Source organism: Bos mutus, chromosome 7 (genome assembly GCF_027580195.1).
Source record: "Bos mutus isolate GX-2022 chromosome 7, NWIPB_WYAK_1.1, whole genome shotgun sequence".
Lineage (NCBI taxonomy): Eukaryota > Metazoa > Chordata > Mammalia > Artiodactyla > Bovidae > Bos > Bos mutus.
Genome location: NC_091623.1, coordinates 28,466,214 through 28,491,867, shown reverse-complemented (window position 1 = coordinate 28,491,867; position 25,654 = coordinate 28,466,214). Strand labels below are relative to the sequence as shown.

The 25,654-nt window shown below is 34.2% G+C and overlaps 1 pseudogene; it reads left to right on the top strand.

Annotated features, from left to right (window-relative positions):
* The first annotated feature begins 16,683 nt into the window (after window positions 1–16,683).
* Window positions 16,684–17,936, top strand: LOC102268709 (tigger transposable element-derived protein 1-like; annotated as a pseudogene).
* Window positions 17,937–25,654: the final 7,718 nt, after the last annotated feature.

The following is a 25,654-nucleotide window of genomic DNA, read 5'->3' as shown; positions in this document are numbered from 1 at the left end:
CAGAAAATGTGATGCAAATAATTAGAGCATCAATTCATGACACTGTGGAGTCATTCTAAATAAAATTCTATAATCTCTAAAATAATATTTTTCTTTTTTTTTCATTGATTTTAGTAGTGGACACACATACCAGTTTATTAAATACTTTTGCAATACTTTATTGAAAATGGAAAGCAAGATCTGAATTAAATGAGAGAATGTCAGCTCCATAATATACTTGTGTGTATGTGTGTGTGTGTGTATCTTCAGATTGTTGGGAGGATCATAAGAATTTTCTAGTTTTCAATGGCACAGAATTGCTACGAAATTCAATTATCTCCCAGGACACAGTAGAAGCAAGGAGTAAAGGGGAAGCAAGGAGTAAAGGAAATTCCACATGTTTGTGTCTTCCCATTGGCTAAACTGAAGGACATTAAGGATGGAACAGGGATCCTTAAAGCTGTAATGGGTAGTCCTTATTAAATTGTGTTTGAAGGCAACCCACAAATCACTATTCTTTCTCATTTGTTACTCAGGTGTAGATTATAGAAAATTTTTAAAGTTTATTTTAAAAAACTAGAAATGTGGCTATGGCTGGAAAAGATAAAAATGTTCCTTTTATTTAGTTTATAACTTTAATAAATGCCCATAGCACTAGCAGTTTCAAAGCCAAGAATTCGTACCTCTCCCTAAAGTCCATATTAAAAAATAGCATTGCATAAATATGTCATACAAATCCTTAAATATGATCATCAAATACAACAGTTAATATTTTAGCTATAAAAACACAAATGTACCTTTTCAAGTCCCTGTTTTGTATTTTACAGATCATAAAGTCAATTCCTTCTCCTAAGATGAGGTGAAAAATTAATGTCTTAAAGTACCTAACAAAATGCTACCTTGTAGGGAAAAATAGGACTTCACTATTTTATTTTTATTTTGTTTTAAAGTCAAATTCAACCTTAAATTTTTTTCTGCTCCTTTATGGTAGCGTGCTACTGTATATGAAGCATTCAACTCATACAACTACATGTACAAAAACACTAGTAAAATTAGTGAAATTAAGCATCTAATTAGAAAAAATGATATGCTGAAGAGTAAGAAAATAAAAATAAGCTTTTTGACTTATAAATTCTGTATGGCACATGTTTATATTTTTTCCTTTGAGTAATTTGTAGTCTTTTTCATATTTTTTGCCTCAAAAAGAAAGCTCAGTAAAACAATTATGCATGCTTTATTAAGAATTTTATTTCTAAATAAGTCTATTTTTCATTGAACATTAAAGATATTTTAAAAATAAATAGCATGGTGTGAAAGAGGAGGATCAAAATCAATATGCAATCACAGAAGATGTCCAACTTTTTCTCTTGCATAAACTCTCCATTTGCCAAGGATAGATGTTCTTTAAAGAGGCAATTTTTCTCCAAAAAGATCAGAATATGCCCCATTTAAGCATTCTCTTATAAGCAATTTGTCTTTAACTTAGTGCATATTTAGAGTCTGTGGATGAAATAGATGGACAATGACTAACTGACTATAGTAACATACGCCTGCTTGACTGCAATCCATACTGTTCAGTAGAAACTTTGAGTGTGTATAAAAGGTGGGAATGGGACAAAAAACCTCCAGGAAAATTGGAGTGGGTCATTTATTCAGCTGACAAATAAATATCCCACTATAAATTACTATGAGTAGATTTCTATCAAAACCACTGCAGCCTTAAATTTCCCATAAAATCCAACTCAGTAGGTAGTTTCCATTCAAATAAAAAAAATCAGTATCCAGGTAAGTGGAAAATCTTGAAGGTTAAAATATGAACTCCATCCTTTCATGCCTTGGGAGAAAATCTGTATTTTTGCTGGCTGAAATAACAAACTAGAAGGGTGGGACAGAAAAATTGGGGCTTAATGACCTTTTATTATGACTAGCATTTTGTGCTCATTGGTCACTCTAACAAACTGAATTCAGTTTAAAAACTACAATGTAAAAAAGTAAATATCTGGGAATAGGTGCATTTTAAAGAAACTACGATTTATTTTTCTCCATCAAAAACTTAAATTAATTTCCAAGTTCTTTGGTATCGTGTCCTTAGTCTGTACTCCCCTTCTCTGTCCCTTTATCTCCCTAACTACATGGACTGTGGCATCTTATGGCTCATTTGTGTCTCTTGCCATTTCTTTTCACTATATTTGTCCATCATATTATTCCCCATGTGGCCTTATGCTAATATAAGAAGGCTTTAAATACAAGTGTTTTTAAATTAAGATAGTATATTTAGCCCACAAATTTTAACTTTAAAGTTCAATAAGAAAACGAGTCCTTCTGTGTTCTGCATTTAACTCAGTAATCAATACTCTTCTCAGTAAATCTATTAAGGAAGAAAATGCTTGAACAAGTTAATCCATACGTACATAATTAATTTTCAGCAAAGTCACCAAAGTAACTTGGTGAAAAAAGGAATGTCTTTTCAATAAATGATACTGGAACAATTGGATATGCATATAAAGGAAAATATGAATTTTAACCCATACCTCACAACATGTACAAAAATTAACGATTTGTCTGAGATCATAAACATAAAACATAAATTTATAAAGCTTTCAGGATGAAATATTCATTACCTGGGAGTAAATGTAGATATTTTAGGGCACAAAAGGTAAGATTCATAAAAGAAAAAAATAAATAGATCAAAAGACACCATTAAAAAAATAAGCAAGCTTCAGATTGAAAGTATTTGTAAATACATCCCACATAAGATTTGTACCCAGAATATAGAAAGAACTCTCACCATCCAGTAATAAAAAAGACAATTCAATACCAATATGTAAATTTTAAACAGATGACATTGAGATACCCCTACACACACACTAAAGTGCCTAAAGATTAAAAGACTGACAATATCAAATATTGATGAGAATACAGAACAGTTGGAACTGTTATATATTTTTGATGGAAGTGCCAATGGTATAACCACTCTGGAAAATGTTTTGGTGATTACTTATAATTAACCAATTTAATGATGTAGAAATTATTCTCTCAGTTATTCCAGAGGGTTCAGGATAGGGAACACATGTATACCTGTGGTGGATTCATTTTGATATTTGGCAAAACTAATACAATTATGTAAAGTTTAAAAATAAAATAAAATTTTAAAAAAATAAAATAAAAAAAAAAATATATGCCTACAAAAAAACTTGTACAACAAAAGAATTTAAGGTGTATCCCTGCCTGAAAGGACTTAGGTTCTGTAAATTTAGTTCTTCATTAATTCTCACAAATATTTACTAAGCACATCCTATGACTGAATGACCGCAGGTAAAATGGAGAAACATAAATCAGATTGTGAAGACCATAGGATTCAATCTAATTAGGAACTAGAAGTTTTCACATATAAAAAAATGTAATATAATGTCAAATGTGATCCAGCATCAAATAACAATCCAATAAAGACAAAATGCCAAATAATAAAAATGATTACCTAGGATATTTCTTTTTTTTTTTTTTTTGATATTTCTAATTGTATAACTGATTTGCTAGATTTTCTCCATCATTCCAATATCCCACACAGAAATCTCAAGCACTAATTTCTAAGATCATCTCATTTGTATCTAAAACCAGAGAATTTTTAAGGTGTGAAGAGCCTCAAAAACCATCTATGTCTTCTTTGGAAAAAATGTGGATTTAGATCTACCACCCATTTTTAAATCGGGTTGTTTGTTTATTTGATATTAAGTTGTATGAACTTAATATATTTTAGATATTAACACGTCAGTCATATATCATTTTCATTTTTTTCCCTTTCAGTAGGTTGTCTTGCATTTTGTCAATGGTTTCCTTTGTTAGACAAAAGCTTTGTTTACTATTGTTTTTATTTCCTTTGGGAGATAGATACAAAATAATATTGTTACAATTTATATCAAACAGTGTCCTGCCTGTCATCTTCTAAAAATTTTATGAATTCTGGTCTTAGTTCTTTAGTTCATCCTGAGTTTATTTTTGCATATGGTGTGAATAAATGTTCTAATTTCATTCTTTTACATGTCCAGTTTTCCCAGAATGTATTAAAGAGATTGTCTTTTCCCAAATAACTTGCCTCCTTTGTCACATATTAACTGACCAAGACTTTATTTTGGGGGGCTCCAAAATCACTGCAGATGGTGATTGCAGCCATGAAATTAACAGACACTTACTCCTTAGAAGGAAAGTTATGACCAACCTAGATAGCATATTCAAAAGCAGAGACATTACTTTGCCAACAAAGGTCCATCTAGTCAGGGCTATGGTTTTTCCAGTGGTCATGTATGGATGTGAGAGTTGGACTGTGAAGAAAGCTGAGTGCCAAAGAATTGATGCTTTTGAGCTGTGGTGGTGGAGAAGACTCTTGAGAGTCCCTTGGACTGCAAGGAGATCCAACCAGTCCATCCTAAAGGAGATTAGTCCTGGGTGTTCATTGGAGGGACTGATGTTGAAGCTGAAATGCCAATACTTTGGCCACCTCAGGCGAAAAGTTGACTCATTGGAAAAGACCCTGATGCTGGGAGGGATTGGGGGCAGGAGGAGAAGGGGATGACAGAGGATGAGATGGCTGGATGGCAGCACCAACTCGATGGACATGACTTTGAGTGAACTCCAAGAGTTGGTGATGGACAGGGAGGCCTGGCGTGCTGTGATTCATGGGGTCGCAAAAAGTCAGACACGACTGAGCGACTGAACTAAACTGAACTGAACTGACCATATGTTTCTGGGTTTATTTCTGGGTTTTCAATTCTGTTCCATTGATCTATGTGTCAGATTTTGTGCCAGTACCATACTATTTTGAATACTGTAGTTTTGCAATATAGTCTGGATTTGGGGAGATTGATACCTCCAGCTTTGTTCCTTTTTCTCAATATTGCTTTGGGAATTCAGGGTCTTCTGTGGTTTGATATTAATTTTAGGATTGTTTGTTTCAGTTCTGTGAAAAATGTCATGGGTATTTTGATAAGGATCGCACTAAATCTGAAGATTGCTTTGGGTAATATAAACATTTTAACACGTTTTCCAATCCTTGAACGTGGAATATATTTCCATTTCTTTGCATCATTTTTAATTTCCTCCATCAATATTTTATAGTTTTCAGAGTATAGCTATATGGATAATAACTAAACATGATATCACTAAATATGAGAAATGTATTTCCTTTATTTAATTTAAGTTTTATTACTCCTACCCTTGGCTAAGTTTATTCCTAGGTGTTTTATTCTTTTTGATGCATTTTAAGTGGGATTTGTTATTTTCTGTTTCTGATAGTTGATTGTTGGTATACAGAAAAGCAGCAGATTTCTGTAAATTATCTTGTGTCTTGCAACTTTACTGAATTCATTTATTAATTCTAATAGTTTTTTGGTGGAGACTTTAGGATTTCCTGTGTATAGTATCATGCCATATCTAACAGTGACTGTTTCATTTCTTCCTTTCCAGTTTGGACAGCTTGACTTTTTCTTCTCTGACTGCTGTGGCCAGGGCTTCCATTATTATGTTAAGTAGATGTGGCATGAGTGCTCAGCCTTGTCTTGCTCCTGATTTCAGAGGAAAAGCTTTAAGCTTCTCACCCTTGAGTATGGTCTTGTGAATTTGTCATAACTGGCCTTTATTATGTTGAGATATGTTCCCTCTATACAAATTTTGATGAGAGTTTTTACCACTATATTTTGCTCAAAGTGTGTTACTCAGAGAGAAGTCAATGTGCCTAGAGTTAAGTAATGCAAAAGTTTTCTACAAAACTGTGAGAAAATCAGCTGTTTAAATATCTGACTCGGACTTTTTGATTTACTGGTAGATGCATTTGTAGTTTTAAATCCTAGAGGCCTGCTTTACTATAACAGCAGATCTAAAAGCTAAAAGAAAAGGTACACTTAGGCATCTCCATGTGTATCTGTACCACCAAACAAAATTGAATTCTTTGAGTTTGCCATCATTGGGTCTTCAGGATAATTTGCTTTAAATAATCTTGCTTGGATTTAGTTAGGAATTATTCCTTTTGGAATTGAAAGATGATATTTGTTCAAAATCACATTTTAAGGATTTATATAAAATTTTTCAAAGAGCTTTCTTTCTCATGTAACAATTTTTAGCTGGCCTGGAACCATTTGTTGTCTTGCTTCATTATCCTGGACTGAAGAGTGGCTATTAATTGATTTTCAACAGGGAGAATGTCAGTCATGTAATTTACTTTCTGTTTTTGATTAATCTAAAGCAAGACTGATAGTAGGCTAACACTCAGGCCACAAGGATAGAGTTAGATGATGACTCCCCACCTTCCTGCCTGGAGATAGTTTGAGCCTGGATTCTTCCTACAAAGTACTACAGTTAGAGTTGTAAACAACTGTATATAAGCAACAGAATAACTATATATGGATAATTATAATAACTATTCAATATTATATATGGATAATATTAAAAATAATTAAAAGTTAGTTGCTTAGTCATGTCCACTCTTTGAGACCCCATGGACTGTATTTCACCAGCCTCCTCTATCCATGGAATTCTCTAAGCTAGAATACTGGAGTGGGTAGCCATTCCCTTCTCTAGGGGATCTTCCCAACCCAGGGATCAAACCCAGATCTTCTGCATTGCAGGCAGATTCTTTATTGTCTGAGCCACCAGAGAAGCCCCATGTATGGACAATAGACAAATATAAAATGACTAAATATGAAAAATGTATTTTCTTTAGTTAATTTAAGTTTTATTACTACTAAATGACTTTCAGTTTTAAGTTTTATTCTTGGATTGTACAATAAATCTACTGGGAGAAACCTATGAAAATTGTACACATTAAATGGCAAGATGACATTTTTTAATATTTCTGTATTACTGAAACAATTGTGTGAAAAATAAAAATCACTTCACATTTTAGTATTTGTGTGAGTCATATAAAAGTTATTTAATTTTTCAAATTCAATAATGGAATAGAATATGAAGAAAAATGAGTATCAAGTTAAATTTGACCAATTGGAATTAATTATTTATAAAATATTGGGCATAATTTTTTCAAGTATCTATTTTTACAAATATATTTACATATACAAACACTCACAAAACTAGATATAGATAGTACAGTAGCATGATTTGTTAATCAAGTTTGTTGTGACCTTAAAATTTAGCTCTATATCATCTTTATAATAACTGCACAGTATTTCACTCTAAGAGTTTATTTATTAATTTATTTTTCTGTTGATGGATATTTAATTTATTTCCACTTTTAGATTTATAACCAATATTGCAAAATATTTAGTTACATATCCATTGTGCTTTTGCCCAATTATGTATTAGAAATTAATACCTGGAAGTATAATGATGAAATCAAAATATTGAAACATGTCTCTTTCCAGAAACTCGTAACAGATTAAGCACATTCAAACACCACTTTCCCAGTATCCTTAATAATGCTAGGGATTATAATTTCAGCACTAGTCTCTAGTTAACAACACTGCTGGGACCAGTTTTACACTGCAATGATCATTTTAGTTGGTATCATACAGAAAATAATTAGACAATTGTACCTCCATTGCTAACCTACCCATAAATGTTGTTTTTCAAATGTCAGGGCAAGGTTTCATCACTAAATTATTCAATCTGAATGTTTTGCTTATATTTGGACATCCTCCATGGGTGGGGGATTATTTTTACCAAATATATATGAATTAACATAACCATGGAAGGAAAGTTATGACCAATCTAGATAGCATATTCAAAAGCAGAGACATTACTTTGCCAACAAAAGTTCGTCTAGTCAAGGCTATGGTTTTTCCTGTGGTCATGTATGGATGTGAGAGTTGGACTGTGAAGAAGGCTGAGGGCTGAAGAATTGATGCTTTTGAACTGTGGTGTTGGAGAAGACTCTTGAGAGTCCCTTGGACTGCAAGGAGATCCAACCAGTCCATTCTGAAGGAGATCAGCCCTGGGATTTCTTTGGAAGGAATGATGCTAAAGCTGAAACTCCAGTACTTTGGCCACGTCATGCGAAGAGTTGACTCATTGGAAAAGACTCTGATGCTGGGAGGGATTGGGGGCAGGAGGAGAAGGGGACGACAGAGGATGAGATGGCTGGATGGCATCACTGACTCAATGGACGTGAGTCTCAGTGAACTCTGGGAGTTGGTGATGGACAGGGAGGCCTGGAGTGCTGCGATTCATGGGGTCGCAAAGAGTCGGACACGACTGAGAGACTGAACTGAACTGAACTGAATTGAACATAACCATGCTGTCAGTGGTGCGTTAACAAAAATGATTATAAATTGTTAATTGCTAACTATACTAACTTCACATCACCATAGAGATGTGAAAGGAATAGAGAAAAAGCAAAAATAAAAAGTTTAATCAATGACTAGTAACTGAGTTCATATGAAATGCTAGAATGAACTATCAGTGTAAGCCTGTGAGTGGGTATCATTCCTACAAGAAAAAAAGAAAATCACAAAAAAACAATTCTAACACTGTAATAGTGATAGGAGTAAAGGGATAGAGAATCACTATAAATGTTGATTTAAGAAAGGTCTACTTCCTGCCCCCTGGTTGCATTCCCAAGGTAGTAAAGCCTTGCTACAGTCCAGTCTTTAATTTTTGGACCTAATATTGACCACCCTGCTAACTGATAAAGATTTTCACTATCCTTATCAAAACGTTAAACATCAGTATCCACAATAAAATAGTCGTTTTCCTCTTGAGATGCTTTCCCCTTCTGCCATCCTGGAGAGCTGAGACAGTGCAGGGTCCACTCCCAGTCATTTGAAGGCCCTGTCCTTCTCTCTTTATTCATTAGGGATTTTTCTTTTGTGGGCCGAGATCAAATGGTCTGGCATCTGTCAAGGTTGGTTATTTTTCTGGAACTTTCAAGAATTGAGACTTTCTAACCTTCAAAACCTCCCCTCTACACACATATATATTTTCAATATTTTCTACTTGCAACTGTTTTATAATGGGCATGGAGATCCTTTTATTGAAAACTGTTTTCCATCCTTGCAAATCTGGAATGAAATGTCTAAACTGGCTCTGACCTCAGTACAAGAACAAGCTCCCTCTTTCCTATTTTTTGTTTTTGGTGATGTGATGAGATCTAAAGCTTACCTGTCAGCTTTACACATTGAAAAAGATAGAATAAGAAATTTGGCTGCATTGTATTTAAGGTTTTAATATGTTTACCTGAATTAAGCTTCTCATTTAGAACAATTAAGTGTTCTACATTAAGGTTTGAAACTGAGCCATTGGCCCTTGTTCATCTGTTTTTCCCTTAACTACTTTGTATAATGAGCAACCAAGATGTGTTTCTTAGGTTCTTATTCATTATACAAAAGCATCTTAAAGTTACCTTTTTGTTAAGTAGCATTATTTTATCATGTTAAGCAAGAATAATGCACAGGAAATATTCAGAGACAAACTCCTTAGTAAAAAGTGAGTTTCCAGTATTGAGAGAGATCCCTAGGGTTTCTGAAAACTAGCCAAGTAGACTAGTCAAGCCAAGCTAAGTAGACTCCACCTCTCTTAGAGTCCATGGGAGGAAGCAATGTTTAGCTAGAATCAGGCTTCGTTTGGGAATGTTGCAAGATAGCAGAGTCCAAAGAAAATCAAGCTTCAGAGTGTTAATATTCTTACTTTTAGTTTGTTGGTGTCAGGCACTGGCAGGTGATGCTAAACTGGCTGCTTTCATATTCTTCATAGTTAACTTAGTTTGAACAACTGAATTCAGGATCAAGAAAGTCCATAATAGGACCAATCTCTGGGGAATGGCAGCTCTTGTTCAGAGTTTATCTGTGTGCCCCAAGGGGTGCCCGTGAGTTGGCTCCAATTCTCTAGGTATTGGTCTCTGGAAATTTGTCCCTCCAAGATTTTCTTATACTTCATTAAGATAGTCTGTACCTTTGAAATGCCTGACTCAATACACCACTGGATATGTTAATCAAAAGGAGAAAGGGATAAGGTGCTGGGCAAATAATGAGAAACAAAGTCTAAGACCCATGGACCTCATGACCTTGTCTCTGAAGCAGAAAATGTATACTGCTGAGTGAGTTGCTATTACTTATGGCAAAACCAAAATACTTCCCTATATTTAGAAGCTCTACTGTTATATTTTGGACTTCAGTCTTAAAGTCACTGAAAGATATAAGAACTATGAAAATATAAGTCTTCCCCTGTGCTTTTTTATTCTTTTTTATTCTTCTTTTTTATACTAATTCTGGTCTCTGACTATGTAGGAAGCCAATGTGGTAAAGTAGAAAATTAAAAAGAAAAAAAACCTGGATCAACCTTAAGGAATCTGGAAAATATCTCGACTGCGGACCTGGATTTGGAGCGATTGTGATCTCCGTAAGCCACAGTTTGTTCATTTATAAAGAAAAACCATGAGTGTTTGTTGTGAAAATAATCCAAAGACAGTAATTTAAGCAGTTATAGGATATATATATGTGTGTGTGTGTGTGTGTGTGTATATATATGTAAATGATAAATGAATCACACAGTTTTTGCTAGGAAAGAAATTACAATACCATTGTTTTGGTGATATATTTGTATGCGGCTATAAATAGATGGGGAAACAGTGGAAACAGTGTCAGACTTTATTTTCTGGGCTCCAAAATCACTACAGATGGTGACTGCAGCCATGAAATTAAAAGATGCTTACTCCTTGGAAGGAAAGTTATGACCAACCTAGATAGCATATTCAAAAGCAGAGACATTACTTTGCCAGCAAAGGTTCGTCTAGTCAAGGCTATGGTTTTTCCTGTGGTCATGTATGGATGTGAGAGTTGGACTGTGAAGAACACTGAGCACTGAAAACTTGATGCTTTTGAACTGTAGTGTTGGAGAAGACTCTTGAGAGTCCCTTGGACTACAAGGAGATCCAACCAGTCCATTCTGAAGAAGATCAGCCCTGGGATTTCTTTGGAGGGAATGATGCTAAAGCTGAAACTCCAGTACTTTGGCCACGTCATGCGAAGAGTTGACTCATTGGAAAAGACTCTGATGCTGGGAGGGATTGGGGGCAGGAGGAGAAGGGGACGACAGAGGATGAGATGGCTGGATGGCATCACTGACTTGATGGATGTGAGTCTCAGTGAACTCCAGGAGTTGGTGATGGACAGGGAGGCCTGGCGTGCTGCAATTCATGGGGTCGCAAAGAGTCAGACACGACTGAGTGACTGATCTGATCTGATCTGATAAAATACTATCATCTTTGCTGTTTTGTTTTATGAGTACTGAGAAAATGTGGTCATATCTAGAAAAATAAATATGTTGATATACCACAACCCACTTTATCTTGCAGAAGTATACTGAAAATCAACCAACAGCTATATGCAGAGGGTTTTTGTACTTATATCAATAAATAATTCCTTATATGGAAAAGCATTATCAAATATGAATAATTATGAAAGTGAAATAATCTGCAAGAGATGTATTTAATATTGTAGAAGACTGTGAGGACAGAACAATGTCAAAACCAATTATTTTGGGGTGACACAAAAGAATTAGTGTAGTAAAAGTGGCACCCATAAAAAAGGCCAAAATATCCATTCAATTGCCAAAAGAGATATGGAAATATCACAACAGTAAGAGATTTAGGTCATTCACATAATTAACTATCAGGACTACAGCTCAAGAATTAAGTAAATATAATCATCAGAAAAATTATGACATTACACTGAAAAGTACATTCAAAATGTAAGATGAACTGCATGACTACTTCTGCTTCCTTCTAAAACCTCACAAAAGTGATACTAAAATGATTATTTAAAAAGACAAATTACCAAAAAAAGAGAACAGGATAAGATGTGATGACTATAGTATTTTTAAACCTAGAAAGCAGAGGGTCAAGAGACAAATGGTGAGTTGAGAAAAAGGAAGGCTAAGCTTACAGAATTCAGGCAAATTGCTATAAATGAGCATGGTGGTTACCTCTATGCAGAGGTGACTGATGAGCGAGGAGCAAGAGGGAATTTTCTAGGGTGATGATACATTATACATGTGGGGTATGGTTACACAGATACTTCTTTTTACAAAATTCATAGGGCTATCCATGCAAAATCTATGCAGTTTCTTAAATATAAATGTTCAGTTCAGTCACTCAGTCATGTCCTACTCTTCGTGACCCCATGAACCGCAGCATGCCAAACCTCCCTGTCCATCACCAACTCCCAAAGTCCACCCAAACTCATGTCCACCAAGTCGGTGACTCCATCCAACCATCTCATCTTCTGTCATCCCCTTCTCCTCCTGCCCTCAATCTTTCCCAGCATCAGGGTCTTTTCAAATGAGTCAGCTCTTCATATCAGGTGGCCAAAGTGTTAGAGTTTTAGCTTCAACCTCAGTCCTACCAATGAACATGCAGGATGGATTTCCTTTAGGATGGACTGGTTGGATCTCCTTGCAGTCCAAGGGACTCTCAAGAGTCTTCTCCAACACCACAGTTCAAAAGCATCAATTCTTCGGCACTCAGCTTTCTTTATAGTCCAACTCTCACATCCATACATGACTACTAGAATAACCATAACCTTGACTAAACGGACCTTTGTTGACAAAGTAATGTCTCTGCTTTTTAATATGCTGTCTAGGTTGGTCATAACTTTAATATAAATGTTATAGCAATAAAAAAGAGAGTATATAAAGAAAATAATTAAGAAAATACATGAATTGTACTGGTTCCTTTCTCTCTTCACCAAGAAGCTTGTACTACCAAGATAGGAAACTGGTGACTACTTTCTGAAAAAACTGACCAACTTAAAAGGAAATAACAGTTTTAAAGATTCTCCTAATGAAGCCACTATTCAGAAAAACCCATAAGTCTCACCCTGTGCACATGTCATCTTGCCTACTTTTCTGTTTCTCATTCTTTAATAAGAGTAAATATTTCACAATATTCAGATATTGGAAAAGACCTCTAACAAAATATATATAGAAAAAAAATAAAGCAAAGCACACAAATGGATAAACAAAGTTGCAAGAAAATACACCTTACAAAGAACAAAACACATTTTCTTATTAAAAATATTTAGGGCTAGAAGTGTCAGGCAATTATAATTCTGTATCTGTAAAACAAGAAGTATTTGCTATAAATGTTGTGAAAAGTAGCATACAATGAACAAATGGTGCTCTTGGAAATTAAATATATGATAGATATTTAAAATATGGAAAATAAATCTGAAGGATAAAATTTACCAAAGAAACCATTAAATAAAATTTAAAATGTATAGAAAAAAGTTAGTGAAAATAAATGGCTTGAACTCATCTTTGAAGCATGGAAATATATAACTAATAAGTATTATATACATATTATATGTCAAAAACATAAGCAGGTTTTGCCTATATTGTTTAATTATATCAACAACCCTGTAGAAGAAATATTTTAAGAATATACATGCATAATCACATAGCAAGTAAGTGAGAGAAGCAGAATTTTATCAGAGCTGAAGAAATCTACTCAAATACATGTGTATAAATTCAGGTTCTCCACTGTATGTGATATCATCCCTTACCCAGAAAAAAACTTTCCTTTCTATATAAAGAGGGGAAACTGAGAAGGTTAAGGCCTTATTTTTTGTCATATGTAGGAAAGAACATTTGACCTGATAAAATTTAGTTTTGTTAATATTGCATTTATTTTGGAATCACAAACTATTGAGCCATCACAGGTCCTATGACACAGGAAAAAATAATGACCAGACTGTAGAGATTCTAAAATGCCAGACTAAGGAAAGCATCATCCTGTAGTTACTTCAAAGTCACTTGAGTAATTATATTGCAAACAAAATCTTTTAAAATTAAATGTATTGTAAATGAATGTTCAAGAACACATACTTTGAAATGGTCATTTAGGTTGATTAATAGAAGGTAAGAGTTAGTGAATATGTGCCACTTATAGGAAGTTAAGTTCTTAACTAATCAACCCAATTTTACTAGGATGGTTTTAAAATTAAAATCTTAAAAACTGACAAAAATAAGCATTGGCAAGAACATTAAATGACTGGAATTCTCTGGGAATATAAAATGGAAAACTGCTTGAAAATTTATTTGGCAATATATATTTCTCCCAGGAGCATATTGGATACCTTCTGACCTGGGTGGGGGGTCATCTTCTGGTGTCATATTTTTTTGCCTTTTAATACTGTTCATGGGGTTCTCGTGGCAAAATTACTGGAGTGGTTTGTCATTCCCTCCTCCAGTGAACCACATTTTATGAGAAGCACTTAACTACGACCCATCCGTCCTGAGTGGTCCTACGTGACATGGCTCATGGCTTCACTAAGTTATGTAAGACCCTTTGCCACAACAAGGCTGCTATCCATGAAGAGGATGATTCCATTTAGTAAAGTTAAATAGAGAAAACAAATATATAGTGATAGAACTAAAAATACTAGTTGTATTTTAGGTGATAATGACTGAAATGGGTCATAAAAATTCTTTCATCTTAACATTTGTGTACTTCGTAGTATATATGTCATACACAAATAAACACATTTTTTAAAAGATAATATTCCACTGCTATATGAGTCACCTGTGAAGAAGTAGAAGAGGGATAAATAATGGATGTACCCCAGTATATAGCTTTTTAATTGTCTTCTTTCATTGTCAATGTCTGTCAGTGGTAAATTTTGAATAATCCAGACTGTAGATGACTATTTCTGGTAATAGCTCTATGTTTCTGAAAGCTTCTCTGAACACAGTGAATAAGAGTTCTATACCAAAGGCCAATGAAGAAGATAAACCGAAGTGTTCAGATCATCACACACTATGGGTGAACTGAAATCAACCCCCCAAATAGAGATTTTCTACACACATAGACCTTCCGTTTCCTCACTCATTTTGATAACTTTATATTATGCACCTCCATTCAATTAACTTTGTGTTTAATATAACAAGACATTTGGGTCACAAGCCTTTATATACCCTCTATGTTTCCATAGGCTGACAGAAGAAGTGAATATTAAGACAGGTATACTGCAAATGGAATAGTTCAAACTAATGACATGCTCTACCCATGGAAAGATTAAATGACATTCAGGGAGGCTATATGTTACCTAAACACCCAGTGTGTCTGATTTGAAGTACTCCACACTTACTTTCTTGAAAGGTTCTTTAAATTACACTTTATTTCATTCATCTAACCAAGACTATTTCCACTCCCTCAAATAACAACTTTTCTTATTCAAGTTTCTCAAAAGAAGACTGTGGTCATTAATTCCTAAAATCTGGTTTGTATATACATCAGTTCAGTTCAGTTGCTCAGTATAAATTCATAAAATCAAGGCAACATAATGATATTCCCCTAAGGATAAATATTTTCAATGTAGAAGATTGTAATTAACAATGAAATCATGCACACCATATTCCTTTGGTATAAAAGACCCTTTATTTTAGGCAATGACTGTGACTTTTTGAGGATATTTTTATATCGTTACATTTATTTGGAAAAAGACAAAGTTGACTAATGGATATTGGTCCCCAATATTTTTTTGATTATTCTACTTCTTAGCTAAAACTAAAATGTAGGAGTTACTGCACAATACTCCATGAGGACTTCCTTATCTATTACCCAAGTTCTGAAAAGATATGGAATATCTTATTTAATGGAGACATTTATTGACTAGTTTATGTATTTAGTTCCCTTCAAAACTCAGTACAGGCATATCTTGTTTTATTGTGCTTCATTTCATTGTGCTTTGCAGATACTGTGCTTTGTAATTTTGGGCGAATTCTGGCAACTCTGCATTGAGCAAATCTGTTGGTTTCATTTTTTTCAACAGCATTTTCTGATTTCTTGTTTCTGAATCACAATTAGATAAATCTCACATTTCAAACTTATTGTATTTGTTAAGGTGATCTGTTATCAGTGGTCCTTGATGCTATTCTTATTTTGGGAGTGCCACAAACCCCATCCAGAAGGCAAACTTAATCAATAAATGTTGTATGTGTTCTGGCTGTTTCACTGAGCAGCTTTTCTTCTCTCTCCTTCTCCTCAGGCCTCCCTGCTCTCCAAGAGATGACAGGTTTTTTTTTTTTTTCCACACTCCTAAAATAATAACTTTTAATATCAAATATTCACACAGCATTCAAATAACCAATTGTCAAAACAGAGACACAGAAATAGAGAATGGATGCCAGGGAGAAGGGGAGGCAGGTGAACTGGGAGATTTGGATTAGCACACACATACTACTATGTATGTTGTTGTTAAAGCACCAAGTTGTGTCTGACTGTCGACACAATTTTTAAATTAGGCCAGTTAATAACCCTACAATGACTTCTAAGTATTCAAAATGAAAGGAAGACTCACACATCTCTCATTTTGAATCAAAAGCTAGAGAAAAAAAAAAAATTAAGCTTAGTGAAGAAAATATGTTGAAAAGTAAGATAGGCTGAAAACTAGGCCTCTCGCCCAGTTAGACAAGTGGTGAATGCAAAGGAAAAGTTCTTGAAGAAAATTAAAAGTACTTCTCCAGCACAGAACACATGCATAATATGAAAGTGAAACAGCCTGATTGCTTATCGGGAGAAAGTTTTAATAGAAGATTAAATCAGCCATAGGATTCCCTTAAGTCAAAGCTTAAGTCTAACTCACTTTAATTCTATGAAGGTTGAAAAAGAGGAAACTCAAAAGAAAATATAAGAATTTGAAAATATCAGAAATTGATTCATGTGGTTTAAGAAAAGAAGCCATCTCCATAGCATCAAAGTGCAAGATGAACCTAGCAAATGCTGATGTAGAAACTGTAAGCACGTTATCCAGAAGATCTAGCTAAGATCACTAATGAACATGACTATGCTAAACAACAAATTGGAAGAACATGCCATCTAGGCTTTTCACAGCTAGAGAGGAGAAGTCAATGTCTAGCTTCAAAATTACAAAGAACAAATTGACTCTCTTGTTGAGGGTAATGTGAGTTAAAGTTGAAGTCAATGCTCATTTACCATTCCTAAAAATCCTAGGCTAAATCTACTCAGGCTGTGCTCTATAAATGGAACAACAAAGCCTAGATAATAGCATGTCTCTTTATAATATGATTTAATATAAATATTTAAGCCCATTTTGAGACCTACTACTCAAAAAAAAAGAAAAAAGAAAAAGATTTCTTTCAAAATATCACTGCTCACTTGTCAGTGCACCTGGTCAGCCAAGAGCTCTGGTGGAGATGAAAATGAGATTCATGCTCTCATACCTGCTAACACAACATCCATTCTGCAGCCCATGGATCAAGGTGTACTTTAATTTTCAAGTTCATTCTTTAAGAAGCACATTCTGTAAGGCCATAGCTGCCATCAATAGAGATTCCTCTGATGGATCTTGGCAAAGTTAATTGAAAACCTTCTGGAAAGGATTCTAGATGCCATTGAGAACATTCATGAGAAGAGGTCAAAATATTAACATTAACAAGAGGCTGGAAGAAGTTGATCCAACTCTTACGAATGACTGTGAGGAGTTCAAGACTTCAGTGGAGGAAGTAACTGCACATGTGATAGAAATAACAGAAGAGCTAGAATTAAAGGTGGAGCCTGAAGATGTGGCTGAACTGCTGCAAAGTTGTGATAAAATTTTAATGAGTGAGGAGCTGCTTCTTATGGATGAGCAAAGAAAATTGCTTCTTGAAATGACATCTAATTCTGATGAAGATGCTGGAAAAACCGTTTTTAATTAAAACAAAGGGTTTAGAACATCATACAAGCTTAGTTGATAAAGCAGTGGCAGTGTTTGAAAGGACTGATTTCCATTTTGGAACAAGTTCTACTATGAGAAAAATGCTGTTAAATAGCCTTACATGCTATAGAGAAATCGCTCATAAAAGATGTAGCAACATTCATTGTCTTACTTTGAGAAATTAACATAGCCACCCAACCCTCAACAACCACTACTCTAATCAGTCAGCAGCCACCAACAAAGTAAGTCCTTCCACAAGCAAAAAGATTAAAACTTGCAGAAGGCTCAAATAATAGTTAGCAGATTTTAGCAATAAAGTATGTTTTAGTTAAGATACGCATATTGATTTTTTTAGTTATAATGCTATTGCATACAATAGACTACAGTATAGTATAAACATAATTTTATATGCACCAAAAATTCTTGTGACTTCCTTCATTGTAATATTCACTTCATTGTGGTGATCTGGAGCTGAACCAGCAATATCTGAGATACACCTATATTAGTTAAGCTCTCTTAAAAAATGTATATTTTTACTGCTATTGTCTTTCTTTAAGCTGAGAATACTGTGAAGTTGGGGTTCACTGTAAAAATCCACATTCTGTAAAAGACTTGGTACTTTGTTCAATTAAAGATAAACAGGTATTTTAAGTAAGTATAAATAAGGTGATTTGTCCAACAGCTTTCAAGTTGTATATTACACTGAAAGCAATTTCTTGTCTGATGTGGTCAAGGTCTTAAAAAATAGATTCTCTAAAAGGCAATGCAAAAAGCAAACTCGTACAAATTTTCTTTCTTAAAACGTTAAATTCATTAACTAGTACAACATGGACATGTCCGTAGGTCACATACTGTTGAAAATAGTTTTCTCATTTAGCCCATAAAGCATACACATCCATGCATTTTACGTACACAGTGTTTCATCAAATAAACTGCACATTCATTAAAAATATCTGGCCACCAACAGTTATATCATTTGAAAGAACATATTTTAGATATATACAGTCTATTTCAATATTTTTAGAAGTTTATACTATATACATTCTGGAAAAAATATTATTTTGAAAATTTCATTGCTCTTAATTTTATAATTCACATATTTTTTAAATAAACTATTTCTGGAATATTAGTTTCTCATAAATCATAAAAAATGTGTCCCATGTACTATAAAACCTAAAAATAAAAGATTTAAAAAGAGTAGGAGTAATAAATTCCTCCCCTCACCATTGCAAGCCAGAAAATCTTAGGCGAAAAAAATATTGATAATAACACAAAATAAAATATTGTAAATATTTATATTTTAAAAAATTATGTATCAAATATAAAGCCCATTAATTTATTTGATAAATAGTTTTCTTTTCCATCCAAGTTTAGGAAAAGATCATTTAAGCTATTCATTTTTTTCAGTTATCAATATTAAACTTAAAATTTTTATAAGTAAAACATGTAATTCAAAGAGAGAGAAACTAGACTGGAAAGATTATTACTTAACTCAGGATTTAATTCAAACAAATTAAAATAATGAAATGTCAGATGTTTTTCAATTGACAAAAATTAAAAATAATCTAGAGATCCAGCCTAAGTAATAGGGCATGGGGATTTTCATACATTGCTGGTGGGAATGTAAATTGGTATCTTTCCAAAAGCTATTTGGCCAGTACATTTTTGTTCATTAAATCACATGTTTTCTCATACGAAGAACAACTGGTAGTTATGTTTCAGAGAAATTTTCCTAAAGTTATGCAGTGGACTTAATTGGCAGGATTTTCATCATGGACTGTAAACAGAACAAAGAAAGTCAATCTATGTGAACATTTAACAATAGAAAATTGGTTATGTTAGCTATAAAACACATTAAGCAACTAAGTAAATAAGGGGGCAGAATTCTGCAGAGTATACAAAGTACTAATACATCATTAAGAAAAAAAAGCAGTAGAAGAGAAACACATACAGTATAAAAACACTACATTGCAAAAAAATTAAAATTATATATGTATCATTATGCATTTATTTAATAACTGCTGTGACAAATAGCTATGTGTCTATATAAACTGATAAATCAACTGGAAGGGCAGCTACTGATGGTTTAACAATGGTCACTTTGCAGAGAGATGAATACAGGGGGCATTATTTTCACCTTTAATTTTTACTTATAACTTTTTAAAATAAATGGAATTATTTTGTAGTAAAAAATAACATTTCACTTCAAAATAAATCAATGAAAGAATTACAGATATTTCACTTTTATAGAGGACATGTCTTATTAAAATATGACATCTTAAATGTGTGGGTTCATGTATTATTATGCCAAAACAAATATATTTCTGAAAACATAGAAATAAGAATGCTCCCTGTAATATTTCATTAGTTTTAAAAATTGCTCCTTTCTGCATTCCAAATGTTTTATACATGTTCTTATTAATCATCTTATTATACCTTTATGGTAAGTAGATGGTAAAAGCTATTCAAAATCACTCACTGCAGAACAGAATAATTAGATAATTAGGACATGTGTGAACATGAAGTACACACTAGGTTAGGGAAGTACAAATAATTGCCACAAAGAACTACGACAAAATTGTCAGCTTTTTATATCTACTAGCAAAATGTTATAAGCAATGGATCCAAGACATTTTTTTGCTTTTCCAACAATATAGGCACCTCGGGAGGGGAGTCCATTAACAGTTTCCTGCAGTGTGTGAAAAGGGAGAGGGGGAACTTCAACCCATTTCTTTTAAAATAATTATGTTTTCAAGGACTATAATGTAGTATTGGCTCACTAAGAACTGGGAAAATATCCAAACACACAAGTCTGCCTCTCTTGACTTTCAGATTACCCAAATACAATGAAAAGCTAAAGAAAAGGTAAGGGAAAAAAAAAAAAAGACATGGAACTCTCCAATGCTCTGAGAAAATTCTACATGTGGTTTGGAATTAAAGGTCATTACTTTCCAAAGTGGCTTTTCACAACAAAATAAATAACATTGAATATCTACATCTTTCATTCTGCCTGTCTCTGTCTCTATCTCTGTCTCTCCTAACTCTTTCATTTTATTCTATGCAAAAGGACAAACATATATTCTAGATACATGATGAAGTATTCCTTTCTGGGTGAATGCTGCTGGCCTAAGGTGTCCAGAAAGAGTAGGTGATTAACTTTTCATTGTAAGCTCATCTTCTCAATATCTAGGACAATGGTTTTTTCAAAGTTAGCAGGGTTTGGTTCCATTTTTCAATAATGCTTTTCTGAAAAACAAATGATTAGATTGCTTTAAATCTATATCAAGAATTAAATAATTTTAAAATTGTTAAAGAATCCAAAATTCTTTAGAGAACTTTTAAGACTAAAGAAAACACATGCATCTTTGGAATAAAAAATATTTATAGAAAGAAGTCATATAGGACTGAAATTCAGGTATTAATTTTATTTAAATTGAAGTTATTCTGTTATTTACCCTTAAAGAGGAAAAAATAAACAAACTAGAAACAAAATGAACCTTCCTCAATCTAGTAAAGAGCATCAACAAATAAACTTCAGTAACATTGTAATTGAAGTGAAAGACTGAAAGCTTTACTTTTAAGATTAAGAAAAGACAATGATGTCTGCCCTCACCACTTCAATTCAACATTATTAAAGGTTATAGATGATCACTCAGCTAGAGCCAGACACCCTGGAATGGGAAGTCAAGTGGGCCTTAGGAAGCATCACTACAAACAAAGCTAGTGGAGGTGATGGAATTCCAGTTGAGCTATTTCAAATCCTAAAAAATGATGCTGTGAAAGTGTTACACTCATGCTGCCAGCAAATTTGGAAAACTCAGCAGTGGCCACAGGACTGGAAAACGTCAGTTTTCAATCCAATCCCAAAGAAATGCATTGCCAAAGAATGCTCAAACTACTGCACAATCACACTCATCTCACATGCTAGCAAATTAATGCTCAAAATTCTTCAAGCCAGGCTTCAACAATACATGAACTGTGAACTTCCAGATGTTCAAGCTGGTTTTAGAAAAGGCAGAGGAACCAGAAATCAAATTGCCAACATCTGCTGGATCATCGAAAAAGCAAGAGAGTTCCAGAAAAACATCTACTTCTGCCTTATTGACTATGCCAAAGCCTTTGACTGTGTGGATCACAATAAACTGTAGAAAATTATGAAAGAGATGGGAATACCAGACCACCTGACCTAGCTCCTGAGAAGTCTGTATGTAGTTCGGGAAGCAACAGTTAGAACTGGATTTGGAACAACAGATTGGTTCCAAATCAGGAAAGAAGTACATCAAGGCTGTATATTGTCACTGTGCTTATTCAACTTATATGCAGAGTACATCATGTGAAACACCAGGCTGGATGAAGCACAAACTGGAATCAACATTGCTGGGAGAAATATCAATAACCTCAGATATGCAGATGACACCAACCTTATGGCAGAAAGTGAAAAGGAACTAAAGAGCCTCTTGATGAAAGTGAAAGTGGAGAGTGAAAAAGTTGGCTTAACGCTCAACATTCAGAAAACTAAGATCATGGCACCCAGTCCCATCACTTCGTGGCAAATAGATGGGGAAACAGTGACAGACTTTATCTTTGGGGGCTCCAAAATCACTGAAGATGGTGACTTCAGCCATGAAATTAAAAGATGCTTGTTCTTTGGAAGAAAAGCTATGACCAACCTAGACAGCATATTAAAAAGCAGAGACATTATTTTGCCAACAAAGGTCCATCTACTCAAAACTGGTTTTTCTGGTAGTCAAGTATGGATATGAGTGTTGGAGTATAAAGAAAGCTGAGCGCCAAAGAATGGTGTTGGAGCAGACTCTTGAGAGTCCCTTGGACTGCAAGGAGATCCAACTGGTCCATTCTAAAGGAGATCAATCCTGAGTCTTCTTTGGAAGGACTGATGATGAAGCTGAAACTCCAATACTTTGGCCACCTGATGTGAAGAACTGACTCATTTGAAAAGACCCTGATGTTGGGAAAGATTGAAGGCAGGAGGAAAAGGGGAGGACAGAGGTCGAGATGATTGGATGGCATCACTGACTCAATGGACATGAGTTTGAGTAGGCTCTAGGAGATGTTGGACAGGGAACCCTGGCAGTCCATGGAGTCACAAAGAGTCAGAGATGATTGAGCAACTGAACTGAACTGAACTGAACAGATGGGGCATTTAAAAAAGAAAAGTAAATATGTAAATATGTAAAGGATGTCCAGATTAAAAAGGAAGAGGTAAAATTATCTCATTTTTAGATCCATGGTATTATATATAACATTTCCTAAGAAACTCACAAAAGAAAAATTGTTAAATTTAATAGTTAATCAAGACTGTGAGACACATGATTGATGTGGAATATGAAAATTTTTCTATAAACTAGCTAATGAACAATCCAAAAGTAAAATTAAGAAAACAAATCAATTTATATCATATCAAGCAGTATAAAATACTTAAATTAAAAAAAGAAGCAACACAAGAATTGTACACTGAATACCACAAAAGACTCTTGAAAGTAAAGATCCATAAGAAAATGTGTAAATAGAAATATAACTCATGGTCATAGCTTTAAACACTTAGTATTAAGAGGACAACACTCCTCAAATTGATCTACAAAAATAATAATAATAATCTTTTTCAAAATCCTAAGTAGCTTTTTGGCAGAAAACTACAATCCAATCCTAAAATTCATATGGAACTACAATAGGTCCAGAAGAGTGTGAACAATGTACAAAGAGAAAAACAAAGTAAGAAGACTCACACATTTTGATTTCAAAACTTACTAAAAATCTCTTGTTATCAGGACACTGTGGTCCTTGGATAAGAAACAGAAACATCAATCAATAGAACAGAATTGAAAGTCCATAAATTACATTTATGGTTAATTGAATTTTGACAAAAGTTCTAAGACAATTCAATGGTAAAAGAAGAATCTTTAAAGACAACAATATGTTCACTTTTTGCTTATCTCATGCTATATATAAAAAATTAACTTAAAATGTATCAAAGACTCACATATAGAGAGTACAAATATAATACTCTTACAAGGAAATATAGGAGTAAATACCTCAGATTTAGCAATGGATTCTTAGCTATAACACCAAAATCACCATCTACAAAAGAAAAAATATACAAATTAAACATAAGCTAAATTTTAAAAATTGTGCTTCAAAAGGAACCATCAAGAAAATGACAACTCAGAAAGGGGAGAAAATATATTACATATTTTCATCAGATACGATACATCTAAGATATTTGATAATGGACTTATATCAAGAATATATAAAGAATCTTACATCTCAATGTCAAAAAGACAAACCAGTTTAAAAATGTGTTACGGATTTGAATAGAAATTTCTCTAAAGAACATATGCTGTTAACTAACACAAAAATAGAAAGTGAAAGTTGCGTCTGACTATTTGCGACCCCATGGACTAATAGGCCATGGAATTCTCCAGGCCAGAATACTGGAGTGGTTAGCTTTTCCCTTCTCCCGAGGATCTTTCCAACCCAGGGATCAAACCCAGGTCTCCTACATTGCAGGCAGATTCTTTACCAGCTGAGCCACAAGGGAAGCCCAAGAACATTGGAGGGGTTAGCCTATCCCTTTTCCAGCAGATCTTCCTGACCCAGGAATTGAACCAGGGTCTCCTGCATTACAGGCAGATTCTTTACCAACTGAACTATGAGGGAAGCCAAACATACAAAAATGTGTTCAATCAAATCATTAGTCATTAGAGAAATACACAGAGTACCCAGTGAGATATGCCTTTCACTCATAACTAAAATCAAAAATATGGAAAATAACATGTGTTGGAAAGGATGTGGAGAAATTGGAACACTTAAACATCACTAGTGGAATTGTCAAATAGTACAGCTACTTCAGAAAAAAAGTCAGTAGTTCTTTAAAATGTTAAAAATAGAGTTAGCCTTTTATCCTTCAGTTTCACTCTGAACAACTGAAAATCCCATGGACAGAGGAGCCTGACAGGGTAGAATCCATGGAGTCCCAGAGTCGTACACGAATGAGCGTGAGTGTATGCACGCACAAACAGTTAACAATATAAATGCATAAAAACCTCTATGTTACTATCCACAGCATTATTTATAATAGCCAAAAAGTGAAACAATCCAGATGTTCATCAGCTGATATACAAAATGTGTCATATTCCTTAAATGGAATATTATTTGACAATAAAACAGAATATTATACTGTTACATGCCACAACATGGATAAAACTACAAACACCATGTTAACTGAAAGAAATTGGTCATGTTTTAGGTCTTTAAGCATCCAAACTACCTCAGTGCATACGTTTACAATCCACAAAAATCAGATGAGTAACTTCTACCACTAATTGGGCTTCCCAGGCGGTGCTAGTGGTAAAGAACCCATCTGCCGATACAGGAGACACAGAGATTCAGGAGGCTTAAAAGACACAGGGTTCCATCCCCGGTTCAGGAAGATCCCCTTGAGGAGGCCATGGCAACCCATTCCAGTTTTCTTGCCTGGAGAATCCCATGGACAGAAAAGTCTGGCAGGCTACAGTCCATCAGGTTGAAAAGAGTTGGACACAACTAAAGCGACTTAGCACGCACCACTAATTAGTTTGCATCAGTAATATTATGTCTTAGTGGTACTGTGAAGAACAGGAAAGAAGTGACTGCCATTAAGTATGGGTTATCTTTTGGGAGCGATGCAACTTTTCTCAAGTTAAGCAGTTGTGATGATTGGACACTATGAATAGCAAGCACACTGAGCTATATACTTTAAGAGGGTGAATTTTATGGCATATGAATTTTATCTCAGTAAAAAAATAGGTTTCTCTACCTCTTTAAATTGATTCTGTTTTTTAATCTATATTTATAATTAATTTGAGGGGGGATATTAGGTAATGGTATCTCTATGCGGATCCCATCAAAAAGACTTTAAAATTAAGCAGAAACCAGATTACCTCAATTGTAGTGTTCCCATCTATGATGCTGCTGCTGCTGCTAAGTCACTTCAGTCGTGTCCGACTCTGTGCGACCGC